The 18,225-nt window shown below is 24.4% G+C and overlaps 1 long non-coding RNA gene and 1 pseudogene across 1 annotated transcript; one reads left to right on the top strand and one right to left on the bottom strand.

Moving 5' to 3' along the window:
* The first annotated feature begins 663 nt into the window (after window positions 1–663).
* On the top strand, window positions 664–6,213 carry LOC149060806 (uncharacterized). The gene is made up of 5 exons (XR_016189492.1): window positions 664–888; window positions 952–1,083; window positions 2,969–3,046; window positions 3,124–3,163; window positions 6,117–6,213. It is a non-coding gene; the product is annotated as an uncharacterized LOC149060806 (long non-coding RNA).
* Window positions 1,601–2,557, bottom strand: LOC149060807 (uncharacterized; annotated as a pseudogene).
* Window positions 6,214–18,225: the final 12,012 nt, after the last annotated feature.

Below are 18,225 nucleotides of genomic sequence, written 5' to 3'. Positions count from 1 at the left end.
AGTCTCACGTTTTTCTGCCGGTGTGTGTGCGTGACATATTTCGAACTTTTGTAGAACACACTAGTGATGTATGTCGATGATTGAAAAGGGCGCTGTTGCAGTTTAGGGTATACGTCGTCCTACCAAGTTTCAGTTCCGGTCTTATTTTTATTATTGTTTAATGTTTCTAAAAATCACTAGTTTTGATTTATTATTATTATTATTATTTGTGTCATAATGTCCAGGATGCTTATTGCTTACTATTATTATTGTTATTATTATACATATTTTTTGTGTATAATATACCCTTGTCGCACTGCGTCCGTAAGATTAGTTATAATATTATGTTGTATATTAAAGTTTACACTGTGGGTAACCCCTCCCGCTCCCATCCACCACACAAATGCTGTTGCTGACAATCGCAATAATCACAGGATCGGTAACGGCGCAAACAAACCTTTTAATAAATGTTTTTTTTTTTTTTTAATTTCCATCCTGGCGGGTAGAATGGATTAATTTTGAATAATATTTTGAATAAAACTAGGTTTCAATCAATTCTGCGGCTACACTGTTCAATAGTTGTTTAATCATTATATTTTGATAACGGAATTATCGTAATCTATACTCAGTATATTAATCACGAACTAAAATACTATGATAGTATGATCTACATTTTGGTAGGTATTTACTATTTAGCACAGACTTCTATACTAAGTATAGTTATACTATAAGTGGTATTTACTATTTAGTCTTAGTATCTTGGTCCGTGACATTTTAGTGTTTTACAGTCAATTTAACATAAAATTGTTTTTGTAATGATTAGCCGTGATCCGTGCAATTACCTAATTATGGAAGTTCAATCAAGAAAACACACTAGAAATGTAATAAGAATAACACTTAAGAGTTAAGGTAATCTTAAAATCGTAATGGTATTAGTTAACTAGGTAATTGCAATTAATATTTTTTTTATAGAATTATTCAAGAAAGAAAAATTATGTTTTTATTAAATCTCCAAAATTCATATAATTGTGCAAGTTTAATGAATATAATATGTAAGAGGAAAATTAATCTTTTGATTTTTATGTATACTCATAAGGACATAAGGTATATAATATATATGATATTAATGAATATTTCTTAAATTTTTATGTATTTTATAAAATCTATAATATCCTTAAGTGGATGTTACCGCACTGTTTGTTTTATCTCTAGCCCAGTCGCAACATACATAAAACATGTTTATCCAGAATCAATTTTTTGTATATTTTTGAGAATATGACCTATTAATTTTTAGATATAATGTCTCAAAATAATTGAAACATAATTTGTTTGTTGAAGGATCATGTCAATGTGTATTAGTTGGACCACAAAAATTTTATTATCCAAATAGTTGGCCATCATATTAGGTATTAAACAGTGAATTAGAAAAAGTAACTGATGCAGTGTCATAATTCTATGTAGTAATGGAAATAACAATAACTAGTTGGTGATAACCAAAAGAATATAATTTTTATGTCTATATTATGTACATATATTATATATATATATATATTTAGATTGGATGACAAGTGAAATCTGGTTTTCAGAACTTACACGTACAGTATCTAGACATTTATCTAAGTTAAATATATACCAGTATATTTAAACATTTTAACAGATTTCCACACCACCTTAGCATTGTATTCAACAAAACTGGAGGTACTGCATTTTGGCGCGGTTTTTTATTGTGGTTTCCTAACCCACAATACAAACAAATATCTCTCATGAAATCAGATTTTTCCAACAATAGATCTTTTAACACCTTTCTAAATATCATTTCCTGGGCTGAATTCTTTATTGAATTTTACGTTGTTAATCTTATTTTTCATCATACACTCTGCATAATACAACACATAAACTCCACAGTTATAAGTTATAACCATCAGTTAGTTTAGAATAATCAGAAAATAGTTGAAAATTCATCTCAGGCCACGCATTTCCTATCTCCCCGTACACATGATTTTTTTTCAGTTCACTTAGTATGGACACAAAATTATGTCTACATTTATTATATTCCATAGTTTCGAATGGGTCAAAGAAATAGAATTGATTATCAAAGTCTGCAAACATAATTACCCAATGATTTCCATTTACATGTAATGGCATTACAAGTAAACTCTCTTTTGGAACAACTATAGTATCCAAATTTTAAATCTTTTTTGAAGGATCATTATTTAAATGACCCGTTACATCACAGCTCAATATTTTTTTATTTTATTTATAAACTCGCAATATGTTTCTCTCATTAATTACACCCAGTGCTATATTAATCACAAAATTACTCAACCACATTTTTTAATATTTTCACGTGTATATATTGATAGTGTGTCAAAGTCACTGAACAATAACTCATGGCATTGAGTTATGTCTTTAACACCATTATAAATGCCAAAAACATTATCCAATTGTCTTCCGTTTACTAAATATACATTAACATTATTATAATAAAATAAATGAGACAAATAAGTAAAACAACAAATTCTTAATGATAATAATAATAATATTGAATTAATCTACAGTTCCACAAGCTAATGACCATTGCTGCTGAAGCCTCAAAAAAAAAAATAATAATAATAATAATATTGTATTTGGTTCTCAGAAAAATTATGTTTTAATTTTTATCATGAATATTGAATAATAAATATTTTCAGTAAATAAAACTTAAATTTTTAATCTCATAAAATATCCATGACATTAATTCTAACTTCGCCAAACATAACATTAATAATAATTAATATATACATTACACTTAATACCTAGGTGTTATATTTAATGATTTTGATTTTATTAATTGAAATAAGCATATTATTAAACATAAGTACTACTTAGCAAACATATATTTTTATATTTTATACTTGTTGTCCGTGAATCTAAACAATAATAAAGGTATTATCATTATGTTAAACTACTAAAAAAGTACTTTTAATTCATTGATTAATCTATGTTTCAGAGCAACAACGATCACTGTTAAGGATAAGGCCTCCCAGGCCAAAAAACAGGAGATTGGGCTGCTTTAGGACCTCATGTTGTAAGTTTCAAATAGATTTTAGTACACAAATACACAACACTGTTGAAAACAGAAATTAATAGTATTTTCTGTTTTAGATGAACCAGAAACAACTGAAAAAAAAGTGTCAAAAAATAGGTAATTATTTAAAAAAAAAATGTTACCTATTTGTAACAAAAACTTGACTTTTTATTATACCTATATGAAACCTAATTTCAAAGAAAATAGGAACAACAATTTAGTTTGGTAAATTACTTGCAAGTGTACCTACACTTATATATTCATTATTAATTTTTATGTAAAAGGTAAATGATTTAACTCTCTAATTGGTTACAATTTTTTTTTAACGAAACATGAATAAATAATTTATTTATAAAGGTAACTGAAATAAATATAATATTATAATATGTTTACAATAAATTATAAAATAATCAAACGATCAAATAATAATTAGCTCCATAAGTAATATATAATGCATATCTTAATGACACTGATTGAATTCTATTTCCTAAAGTCTTAATGATGGTAGGCGTAAGATTGGATAAATCTGTTATGTAACACCAAATTGTGATTTAGAACTTAATTTTACTCCATATAAACAAACAATTAAAATATTAACTTTAACTTTAACTATGTAAAATAAAATAAACTAAATGATTACACCAATACATTATAAGATATAAATTTAGAATTGATATTTTTGTTTTTTTCTTCTCAAAACTTGGCATCAGCCATATAAAATTTCATATACCTTGATCAATATAATTTTTTGTGATTTCTTAAAATTCTTATGGTTTCTGAAATACATGTGTAAAATGTAAATAATTATTAATTATGTATTATATTAAATGAATACAGCAAGGATACTGTAGGGGAGTCTGGGTACAATTACAACATTTTTGATAATATTATTTATTTCTAAGAAAATACAAACTTTTATGCTCAAATTCTGCACTCATTTGATTAAATAACTTATAAATTATAATCTTTATAAATATGTATATATTATATAACATTTTCTATCAGTCGATAATAAATACTGCTTCAAATCATGACACAATAAAGACTGCCAGGTGGATCAAGAAGTTAGTCAGTGTTTGCATTACAAACACATGGATCAAGCTAATGCATTTGTTATCGTCACAAACAAAAACACAACAGACCATTACAATACTTTGATTTTTCATATTAAAACTTGGAAAAAGAACTTAGAAAAATGAAAACAATGATAAAGCAGGATCGTTGTCAAACTTCCATAACTTACAACATAAAACATCATTAATATGAAAATCTTGTGAATCAAAAAATTGTATCCCTAATTTGTTCTTTATTTTTAGACTTAACACCATGTGTCATTTTTGAAATTAATAACTAATAACCGTTTTAAATTAACAAAATATATTTATGTTGTGGTCAAAATTTTATGTTGCGGTCAAAATTCACGAGCTTACTTAAATATATGTCAATTTACAATTATTAATATTTTACTTACACTTAGTTTGACTGGATGAAGCTCCATACATAACCTTACCTTGGACTAGGATATAAGGTCGCATTTGAAATAGACACAGTGATCCTGATACACACAGGAAAAAAAACCTTGGTATTATTGATAAAAATATAGATTTGATCAACACAATATTTGTCACTGTTCAGTTAACAAACAGATTTGTCCAACTAACAACATTAAAGTGTCAATTTATGATCATCTTGAAAAATAACAAATATTTTATCATATTGATTAAATTTACATTATTAATTTGATCACATAATATTGTCATGGCTAACACTATTTAAAAAAAATATCTGATCAATACAATAAAATATATTATTAATAAGATACATTATTTGATAAACAAATCAAAAGAAAATTATTGTCAAGATTAATAATTTTATCATTTCAATAAAATATATTTGTTACTGATAAAAAAATAATCTGTTCATATCCAACAAATAGGTTTATTTTATAATTTCAATAAAATTTTCTGATCATATAATAACTGAAATTATTATTGCTGCATCAAAAAGTGGTAAGCAAATTTCAAATAATTTATAGGTTTTTAGGTAATGAAATAAAAAACTATCGTTCATTTAAATATTTAATACATTTTATTTTATTTAGTATATGTTTTTAAATTGTATTAAACATAAAGAAATATAAATTATATAGGTAAAACAATGTTGGTATAAAAATATATAATAAAATAATGAAGTTTATATAAAATATACAATATAATAAATACAATATAAAGATTCATAAGTATATAATCACAAATAAATAATAGATTTAATATTCAATCATATATACGTATACAGTTATTAAATTAAATTCATATTTTATCAATCCTTCTAAATTAAAAATTGATTTAAACTGAGGTGGGATTTATCAAATATAGTTTTAATATTGTATAAATTGCCATACAGCACATGATTCAATTGGGTACTCTAAATTAAATAAATGTAATATGTATAATCTTAAAACACATATCATAGCTCTTAGTATAGTGAACACTTTACATTTAATTGTACCAAAATATATAATTATCTCTTTTGGTTGAAGGGGAGTATAGGCGTGCGCACGGGTGCAGCAGAAGGTTCATATGCTGCATCTGCCACATTTTTTAGGCTGATTGATTAGTCTATGGGCCGGTTGGGGCAATTCATTATTTAATAATTTAATATAAATTATAATAATTAATAAAGTAAATAAAATTGATGTGAACCATAAATAATATAATTATTTTATATTATAAATAATTAAGTCTGATAGTAATTGTAACTTGGTGTTTTCAAAAGTAGTGAACAAATTTTTCCTTAAATTTTGTATGTAAAGATTTGTTAATTGTTAAAAAAAAAAATGATATTATCATAACCAATTGGGTAACAATAACACTGCCTGTGTATAATATGATCAATAATTATTATTTTGACTATTCAACATTTATTTGGCCGATTGTTAAAAAATGGGCTGCTTAATTTTATATGCTGCATCTGCAATGAAAATCTGTGCACGCCTATGGGATCACCACAGTATTAATTATAATTTACCCTCATGTGTGTTACCGAATTAATAAAACAATTATTTTTCTAGTGCAATCGCTTATGTCAATCACAAATCTGATATTCAACTAAGAACATGGATGGAAATGCTGGATCAACAACAATTATGTAAAGCGGATGAATTCATGGTATTAATGATAATGAGTGTTATTCAATAATAAATAATTTCTCAAATTTATTTGCAATCATTTAAATGCTTTCAATCTAATAACAACGTTTTGACGAAACTTTTGGATTTATTGTTACTTCCATCACTTTAACTCAATATTGATCATTAGTTTTATATATGTTTGATGGCACATAAAATGTGATTCAATTCTTGTACAATTACAATCAAAATAAACAGGTTGATTTTTGAAATATTATTATTATGAGCTTTGTTAGAATTTCTGTAAATTACTCTTCAAATTCATTCACATTTACCCTGAATATTATTGTCCATATCAAAATTTATTTTATTTTTAATCATATTTTTGTATTGTTAGTTGTAAGGTGTTGTAAAGAAAATGGGAGTTTTTATAAAATATTGTTTTTCTCAATTTAACTGTAATTTCAATGTTTATCTTGTACTTTTAAAAGTATTTTAACTTCCCAGATCATGTGATGAGTAATATATACATATTTAGTTGAACTCTTACATAGACTATTTTATTTTGATAAAAATTTGTTTAAATGCATCATTTCCATTGTATAATTTTGGACGTTGATATTTTGACTATTTTTTTTATTTTATCACATATTGCTTAGAGTCCATAGGATTTCACTGATGGTTGTTCTATAGAATTCAGTAAAAAAGTCTAAATGTATGTTTTACTTTTTGCATATGACTGAATATGTTAATTTTATTGTATCACATTCTTAATATATTTGATGTTTAAAATTGGTTTATTTTAAATTAACAGTAAAGCATAATTTGATTGTAATATGTACTCTTCGCCGTGTTATGAATATTGGATCACCACAGTATTAATTATTATTTACCCTCATGTGTATTACCAAAATAATAAAACAATTATTTTTCTAGTGCAATCGCTTATGTCAATCACAAATCTGATATTCAACTAAGAACATGAATGGAAATGCTGGATCAACAACAATTATGTAAAGCGGATGAATTCATGGTATTAATGATAATGAGTGTTATTCAATAATAAATAATTTCTCAAATTTATTTGCAATCATTTAATGCTTTCAATCTAATAACAACGTTTTGACGAAACTTTTGGATTTATTGTTACTTCCATCACTTTAACTCAATATTGATCATTATTTTTATATATGTTTGATGGCACATAAAATGTGATTCAATTCTTGTACAATTACAATCAAAATAAACAGGTTGATTTTTGAAATATTATTATTATGAGCTTTGTTAGAATTTCTGTAAATTACTCTTCAAATTCATTCACATTTACCCTGAATATTATTGTCCATATCAAAATTTATTTTATTTTTAATCATATTTTTGTATTGTTAGTTGTAAGGTGTTGTAAAGAAAATGGGAGTTTTTATAAAATATTGTTTTTCTCAATTTAACTGTAATTTCAATGTTTATCTTGTACTTTTAAAAGTATTTTAACTTCCCAGATCATGTGATGAGTAATATATACATATTTAGTTGAACTCTTACATAGACTATTTTATTTTGATAAAAATTTGTTTAAATGCATCATTTCCATTGTATAATTTTGGACTTTGATATTTTGACTATTTTTTTTATTTTATCACATATTGCTTAGAGTCCATAGGATTTCACTGATGGTTGTTCTATAGAATTCAGTAAAAAAGTCTAAATGTATGTTTTACTTTTTGCATATGACTGAATATGTGAATTTTATTGTATCACATTCTTAATATATTTGATGTTTAAAATTGGTTTATTTTAAATTAACAGTAAAGCATAATTTGATTGTAATATGTACTCTTCACCGTGTTATGAATATTGGATCACCACAGTATTAATTATTATTTACCCTCATGTGTATTACCAAAATAATAAAACAATTATTTTTCTAGTGCAATCGCTTATGTCAATCACAAATCTGATATTCAACTAAGAACATGAATGGAAATGCTGGATCAACAACAATTATGTAAAGCGGATGAATTCATGGTATTAATGATAATGAGTGTTATTCAATAATAAATAATTTCTCAAATTTATTTGCAATCATTTAATGCTTTCAATCTAATAACAACGTTTTGACGAAACTTTTGGATTTATTGTTACTTCCATCACTTTAACTCAATATTGATCATTATTTTTATATATGTTTGATGGCACATAAAATGTGATTCAATTCTTGTACAATTACAATCAAAATAAACAGGTTGATTTTTGAAATATTATTATTATGAGCTTTGTTAGAATTTCTGTAAATTACTCTTCAAATTCATTCACATTTACCCTGAATATTATTGTCCATATCAAAATTTATTTTATTTTTAATCATATTTTTGTATTGTTAGTTGTAAGGTGTTGTAAAGAAAATGGGAGTTTTTATAAAATATTGTTTTTCTCAATTCAACTGTAATTTCAATGTTTATCTTGTACTTTTAAAAGTATTTTAACTTCCCAGATCATGTGATGAGTAATATATACATATTTAGTTGAACTCTTACATAGACTATTTTATTTTGATAAAAATTTGTTTAAATGCATCATTTCCATTGTATAATTTTGGACTTTGATATTTTGACTATTTTTTTTATTTTATCACATATTGCTTAGAGTCCATAGGATTTCACTGATGGTTGTTCTATAGAATTCAGTAAAAAAGTCTAAATGTATGTTTTACTTTTTTCATATGACTGAATATGTTAATTTTATTGTATCACATTCTTAATATATTTGATGTTTAAAATTGGTTTATTTTAAATTAACAGTAAAGCATAATTTGATTGTAATATGTACTCTTCGCCGTGTTATGAATATTGGATCACCACAGTATTAATTATTATTTACCCTCATGTGTATTACCAAAATAATAAAACAATTATTTTTCTAGTGCAATCGCTTATGTCAATCACAAATCTGATATTCAACTAAGAACATGGATGGAAATGCTGGATCAACAACAATTATGTAAAGCGGATGAATTCATGGTATTAATGATAATGAGTGTTATTCAATAATAAATAATTTCTCAAATTTATTTGCAATCATTTAAATGCTTTCAATCTAATAACAACGTTTTGACGAAACTTTTGGATTTATTGTTACTTCCATCACTTTAACTCAATATTGATCATTAGTTTTATATATGTTTGATGGCACATAAAATGTGATTCAATTCTTGTACAATTACAATCAAAATAAACAGGTTGATTTTTGAAATATTATTATTATGAGCTTTGTTAGAATTTCTGTAAATTACTCTTCAAATTCATTCACATTTACCCTGAATATTATTGTCCATATCAAAATTTATTTTATTTTTAATCATATTTTTGTATTGTTAGTTGTAAGGTGTTGTAAAGAAAATGGGAGTTTTTATAAAATATTGTTTTTCTCAATTTAACTGTAATTTCAATGTTTATCTTGTACTTTTAAAAGTATTTTAACTTCCCAGATCATGTGATGAGTAATATATACATATTTAGTTGAACTCTTACATAGACTATTTTATTTTGATAAAAATTTGTTTAAATGCATCATTTCCATTGTATAATTTTGGACGTTGATATTTTGACTATTTTTTTTATTTTATCACATATTGCTTAGAGTCCATAGGATTTCACTGATGGTTGTTCTATAGAATTCAGTAAAAAAGTCTAAATGTATGTTTTACTTTTTGCATATGACTGAATATGTTAATTTTATTGTATCACATTCTTAATATATTTGATGTTTAAAATTGGTTTATTTTAAATTAACAGTAAAGCATAATTTGATTGTAATATGTACTCTTCGCCGTGTTATGAATATTGGATCACCACAGTATTAATTATTATTTACCCTCATGTGTATTACCAAAATAATAAAACAATTATTTTTCTAGTGCAATCGCTTATGTCAATCACAAATCTGATATTCAACTAAGAACATGAATGGAAATGCTGGATCAACAACAATTATGTAAAGCGGATGAATTCATGGTATTAATGATGATGAGTGTTATTCAATAATAAATAATTTCTCAAATTTATTTGCAATCATTTAATGCTTTCAATCTAATAACAACGTTTTGACGAAACTTTTGGATTTATTGTTACTTCCATCACTTTAACTCAATATTGATCATTATTTTTATATATGTTTGATGGCACATAAAATGTGATTCAATTCTTGTACAATTACAATCAAAATAAACAGGTTGATTTTTGAAATATTATTATTATGAGCTTTGTTAGAATTTCTGTAAATTACTCTTCAAATTCATTCACATTTACCCTGAATATTATTGTCCATATCAAAATTTATTTTATTTTTAATCATATTTTTGTATTGTTAGTTGTAAGGTGTTGTAAAGAAAATGGGAGTTTTTATAAAATATTGTTTTTCTCAATTTAACTGTAATTTCAATGTTTATCTTGTACTTTTAAAAGTATTTTAACTTCCCAGATCATGTGATGAGTAATATATACATATTTAGTTGAACTCTTACATAGACTATTTTATTTTGATAAAAATTTGTTTAAATGCATCATTTCCATTGTATAATTTTGGACTTTGATATTTTGACTATTTTTTTTATTTTATCACATATTGCTTAGAGTCCATAGGATTTCACTGATGGTTGTTCTATAGAATTCAGTAAAAAAGTCTAAATGTATGTTTTACTTTTTGCATATGACTGAATATGTGAATTTTATTGTATCACATTCTTAATATATTTGATGTTTAAAATTGGTTTATTTTAAATTAACAGTAAAGCATAATTTGATTGTAATATGTACTCTTCACCGTGTTATGAATATTGGATCACCACAGTATTAATTATTATTTACCCTCATGTGTATTACCAAAATAATAAAACAATTATTTTTCTAGTGCAATCGCTTATGTCAATCACAAATCTGATATTCAACTAAGAACATGAATGGAAATGCTGGATCAACAACAATTATGTAAAGCGGATGAATTCATGGTATTAATGATAATGAGTGTTATTCAATAATAAATAATTTCTCAAATTTATTTGCAATCATTTAATGCTTTCAATCTAATAACAACGTTTTGACGAAACTTTTGGATTTATTGTTACTTCCATCACTTTAACTCAATATTGATCATTATTTTTATATATGTTTGATGGCACATAAAATGTGATTCAATTCTTGTACAATTACAATCAAAATAAACAGGTTGATTTTTGAAATATTATTATTATGAGCTTTGTTAGAATTTCTGTAAATTACTCTTCAAATTCATTCACATTTACCCTGAATATTATTGTCCATATCAAAATTTATTTTATTTTTAATCATATTTTTGTATTGTTAGTTGTAAGGTGTTGTAAAGAAAATGGGAGTTTTTATAAAATATTGTTTTTCTCAATTTAACTGTAATTTCAATGTTTATCTTGTACTTTTAAAAGTATTTTAACTTCCCAGATCATGTGATGAGTAATATATACATATTTAGTTGAACTCTTACATAGACTATTTTATTTTGATAAAAATTTGTTTAAATGCATCATTTCCATTGTATAATTTTGGACTTTGATATTTTGACTATTTTTTTTATTTTATCACATATTGCTTAGAGTCCATAGGATTTCACTGATGGTTGTTCTATAGAATTCAGTAAAAAAGTCTAAATGTATGTTTTACTTTTTGCATATGACTGAATATGTGAATTTTATTGTATCACATTCTTAATATATTTGATGTTTAAAATTGGTTTATTTTAAATTAACAGTAAAGCATAATTTGATTGTAATATGTACTCTTCACCGTGTTATGAATATTGGATCACAACAGTATTAATTATTATTTACCCTCATGTGTATTACCAAAATAATAAAACAATTATTTTTCTAGTGCAATCGCTTATGTCAATCACAAATCTGATATTCAACTAAGAACATGAATGGAAATGCTGGATCAACAACAATTATGTAAAGCGGATGAATTCATGGTATTAATGATAATGAGTGTTATTCAATAATAAATAATTTCTCAAATTTATTTGCAATCATTTAATGCTTTCAATCTAATAACAACGTTTTGACGAAACTTTTGGATTTATTGTTACTTCCATCACTTTAACTCAATATTGATCATTATTTTTATATATGTTTGATGGCACATAAAATGTGATTCAATTCTTGTACAATTACAATCAAAATAAACAGGTTGATTTTTGAAATATTATTATTATGAGCTTTGTTAGAATTTCTGTAAATTACTCTTCAAATTCATTCACATTTACCCTGAATATTATTGTCCATATCAAAATTTATTTTATTTTTAATCATATTTTTGTATTGTTAGTTGTAAGGTGTTGTAAAGAAAATGGGAGTTTTTATAAAATATTGTTTTTCTCAATTTAACTGTAATTTCAATGTTTATCTTGTACTTTTAAAAGTATTTTAACTTCCCAGATCATGTGATGAGTAATATATACATATTTAGTTGAACTCTTACATACACTATTTTATTTTGATAAAAATTTGTTTAAATGCATCATTTCCATTGTATAATTTTGGACTTTGATATTTTGACTATTTTTTTTATTTTATCACATATTGCTTAGAGTCCATAGGATTTCACTGATGGTTGTTCTATAGAATTCAGTAAAAAAGTCTAAATGTATGTTTTACTTTTTGCATATGACTGAATATGTGAATTTTATTGTATCACATTCTTAATATATTTGATGTTTAAAATTGGTTTATTTTAAATTAACAGTAAAGCATAATTTGATAGTAATATGTACTCTTCACCGTGTTATGAATATTGGATCACCACAGTATTAATTATTATTTACCCTCATGTGTATTACCAAAATAATAAAACAATTATTTTTCTAGTGCAATCGCTTATGTCAATCACAAATCTGATATTCAACTAAGAACATGAATGGAAATGCTGGATCAACAACAATTATGTAAAGCGGATGAATTCATGGTATTAATGATAATGAGTGTTATTCAATAATAAATAATTTCTCAAATTTATTTGCAATCATTTAATGCTTTCAATCTAATAACAACGTTTTGACCAAACTTTTGGATTTATTGTTACTTCCATCACTTAAACTCAATATTGATCATTATTTTTATATATGTTTGATGGCACATAAAATGTGATTCAATTCTTGTACAATTACAATCAAAATAAACAGGTTGATTTTTGAAATATTATTATTATGAGCTTTGTTAGAATTTCTGTAAATTACTCTTCAAATTCATTCACATTTACCCTGAATATTATTGTCCATATCAAAATTTATTTTATTTTTAATCATATTTTTGTATTATTAGTTGTAAGGTGTTGTAAAGAAAATGGGAGTTTTTATAAAATATTGTTTTTCTCAATTTAACTGTAATTTCAATGTTTTTCTTGTACTTTTAAAAGTATTTTAACTTCCCAGATCATGTGATGAGTAATATATACATATTTAGTTGAACTCTTACATAGACTATTTTATTTTGATAAAAATTTGTTTAAATGCATCATTTCCATTGTATAATTTTGGACTTTGATATTTTGACTATTTTTTTTATTTTATCACATATTGCTTAGAGTCCATAGGATTTCACTGATGGTTGTTCTATAGAATTCAGTAAAAAAGTCTAAATGTATGTATTACTTTTTGCATATGACTGAATATGTGAATTTTATTGTATCACATTCTTAATATATTTGATGTTTAAAATTGGTTTATTTTAAATTAACAGTAAAGCATAATTTGATTGTAAAATGTACTCTTCACCGTGTTATGAATATTGGATCACCACAGTATTAATTATTATTTATCCTCATGTGTATTACCAAAATAATAAAACAATTATTTTTCTAGTGCAATCGCTTATGTCAATCACAAATCTGATATTCAACTAAGAACATGAATGGAAATGCTGGATCAACAACAATTATGTAAAGCGGATGAATTCATGGTATTAATGATAATGAGTGTTATTCAATAATAAATAATTTCTCAAATTTATTTGCAATCATTTAATGTTTTCAATCTAATAACAACGTTTTGACGAAACTTTTGGATTTATTGTTACTTCCATCACTTTAACTCAATATTGATCATTATTTTTATATATGTTTGATGGCACATAAAATGTGATTCAATTCTTGTACAATTACAATCAAAATAAACAGGTTGATTTTTGAAATATTATTATTATGAGCTTTGTTAGAATTTCTGTAAATTACTCTTCAAATTCATTCACATTTACCCTGAATATTATTGTCCATATCAAAATTTATTTTATTTTTAATCATATTTTTGTATTATTAGTTGTAAGGTGTTGTAAAGAAAATGGGAGTTTTTATAAAATATTGTTTTTCTCAATTTAACTGTTATTTCAATGTTTATCTTGTACTTTTAAAAGTATTTTAACTTCCCAGATCATGTGATGAGTAATATATACATATTTAGTTGAACTCTTACATAGACTTTTTTATTTTGATAAAAATTTCTTTAAATGCATCATTTCCATTGTATAATTTTGGACTTTGATATTTTGACTATTTTTTTTATTTTATCACATATTGCTTAGAGTCCATAGGATTTCACTGATGGTTGTTCTATAGAATTCAGTAAAAAAGTCTAAATGTATGTTTTACTTTTTGCATATGACTGAATATGTGAATTTTATTGTATCACATTCTTAATATATTTGATGTTTAAAATTGGTTTATTTTAAATTAACAGTAAGGCATAGTTTGATTGTAATATGTACTATTCACCGTGTTATGAATATTGGATCACCACAGTATTTATTATTATTTACCCTCATGTGTATTACCAAAATAATAAAACAATTATTTTTCTAGTGCAATCGCTTATGTCAATCACAAATCTGATATTCAACTAAGAACATGAATGGAAATGCTGGATCAACAACAATTATGTAAAGCGGATGAATTCATGGTATTAATGATAATGAGTGTTATTCAATAATAAATAATTTCTCAAATTTATTTGCAATCATTTAATGCTTTCAATCTAATAACAACGTTTTGACGAAACTTTTGGATTTATTGTTACTTCCATCACTTTAACTCAATATTGATCATTATTTTTATATATGTTTGATGGCACATAAAATGTGATTCAATTCTTGTACAATTACAATCAAAATAAACAGGTTGATTTTTGAAATATTATTATTATGAGCTTTGTTAGAATTTCTGTAAATTACTCTTCAAATTCATTCACATTTACCCTGAATATTATTGTCCATATCAAAATTTATTTTATTTTTAATCATATTTTTGTATTGTTAGTTGTAAGGTGTTGTAAAGAAAATGGGAGTTTTTATAAAATATTGTTTTTCTCAATTTAACTGTAATTTCAATGTTTATCTTGTACTTTTAAAAGCATTTTAACTTCCCAGATCATGTGATGAGTAATATATACATATTTAGTTGAACTCTTACATAGACTATTTTATTTTGATAAAAATTTGTTTAAATGCATCATTTCCATTGTATAATTTTGGACTTTGATATTTTGACTATTTTTTTTTATTTTATCACATATTGCTTAGAGTCCATAGGATTTCACTGATGGTTGTTCTATAGAATTCAGTAAAAAAGTCTAAATGTATGTATTACTTTTTGCATATGACTGAATATGTGAATTTTATTGTATCACATTCTTAATATATTTGATGTTTAAAATTGGTTTATTTTAAATTAACAGTAAAGAATAATTTGATTGTAAAATGTACTCTTCACCGTGTTATGAATATTGGATCACCACAGTATTAATTATTATTTATCCTCATGTGTATTACCAAAATAATAAAACAATTATTTTTCTAGTGCAATCGCTTATGTCAATCACAAATCTGATATTCAACTAAGAACATGAATGGAAATGCTGGATCAACAACAATTATGTAAAGCGGATGAATTCATGGTATTAATGATAATGAGTGTTATTCAATAATAAATAATTTCTCAAATTTATTTGCAATCATTTAATGTTTTCAATCTAATAACAACGTTTTGACGAAACTTTTGGATTTATTGTTACTTCCATCACTTTAACTCAATATTGATCATTATTTTTATATATGTTTGATGGCACATAAAATGTGATTCAATTCTTGTACAATTACAATCAAAATAAACAGGTTGATTTTTGAAATATTATTATTATGAGCTTTGTTAGAATTTCTGTAAATTACTCTTCAAATTCATTCACATTTACCCTGAATATTATTGTCCATATCAAAATTTATTTTATTTTTAATCATATTTTTGTATTATTAGTTGTAAGGTGTTGTAAAGAAAATGGGAGTTTTTATAAAATATTGTTTTTCTCAATTTAACTGTTATTTCAATGTTTATCTTGTACTTTTAAAAGTATTTTAACTTCCCAGATCATGTGATGAGTAATATATACATATTTAGTTGAACTCTTACATAGACTTTTTTATTTTGATAAAAATTTCTTTAAATGCATCATTTCCATTGTATAATTTTGGACTTTGATATTTTGACTATTTTTTTTATTTTATCACATATTGCTTAGAGTCCATAGGATTTCACTGATGGTTGTTCTATAGAATTCAGTAAAAAAGTCTAAATGTATGTTTTACTTTTTGCATATGACTGAATATGTGAATTTTATTGTATCACATTCTTAATATATTTGATGTTTAAAATTGGTTTATTTTAAATTAACAGTAAGGCATAGTTTGATTGTAATATGTACTATTCACCGTGTTATGAATATTGGATCACCACAGTATTTATTATTATTTACCCTCATGTGTATTACCAAAATAATAAAACAATTATTTTTCTAGTGCAATCGCTTATGTCAATCACAAATCTGATATTCAACTAAGAACATGAATGGAAATGCTGGATCAACAACAATTATGTAAAGCGGATGAATTCATGGTATTAATGATAATGAGTGTTATTCAATAATAAATAATTTCTCAAATTTATTTGCAATCATTTAATGCTTTCAATCTAATAACAACGTTTTGACGAAACTTTTGGATTTATTGTTACTTCCATCACTTTAACTCAATATTGATCATTATTTTTATATATGTTTGATGGCACATAAAATGTGATTCAATTCTTGTACAATTACAATCAAAATAAACAGGTTGATTTTTGAAATATTATTATTATGAGCTTTGTTAGAATTTCTGTAAATTACTCTTCAAATTCATTCACATTTACCCTGAATATTATTGTCCATATCAAAATTTATTTTATTTTTAATCATATTTTTGTATTGTTAGTTGTAAGGTGTTGTAAAGAAAATGGGAGTTTTTATAAAATATTGTTTTTCTCAATTTAACTGTAATTTCAATGTTTATCTTGTACTTTTAAAAGTATTTTAACTTCCCAGATCATGTGATGAGTAATATATACATATTTAGTTGAACTCTTACATACACTATTTTATTTTGATAAAAATTTGTTTAAATGCATCATTTCCATTGTATAATTTTGGACTTTGATATTTTGACTATTTTTTTTATTTTATCACATATTGCTTAGAGTCCATAGGATTTCACTGATGGTTGTTCTATAGAATTCAGTAAAAAAGTCTAAATGTATGTTTTACTTTTTGCATATGACTGAATATGTGAATTTTATTGTATCACATTCTTAATATATTTGATGTTTAAAATTGGTTTATTTTAAATTAACAGTAAAGCATAATTTGATAGTAATATGTACTCTTCACCGTGTTATGAATATTGGATCACCACAGTATTAATTATTATTTACCCTCATGTGTATTACCAAAATAATAAAACAATTATTTTTCTAGTGCAATCGCTTATGTCAATCACAAATCTGATATTCAACTAAGAACATGAATGGAAATGCTGGATCAACAACAATTATGTAAAGCGGATGAATTCATGGTATTAATGATAATGAGTGTTATTCAATAATAAATAATTTCTCAAATTTATTTGCAATCATTTAATGCTTTCAATCTAATAACAACGTTTTGACCAAACTTTTGG

Source organism: Diuraphis noxia, unplaced genomic scaffold (genome assembly GCF_037042655.1).
Source record: "Diuraphis noxia isolate RWA-SAM2 unplaced genomic scaffold, SU_Dnox_SAM2 contig0001, whole genome shotgun sequence".
In the NCBI taxonomy this organism is placed as follows: domain Eukaryota; kingdom Metazoa; phylum Arthropoda; class Insecta; order Hemiptera; family Aphididae; genus Diuraphis; species Diuraphis noxia.
The sequence above is the reverse complement of the archived record's forward strand: the minus strand, read 5'-3'. Positions and strand labels throughout refer to the sequence as shown.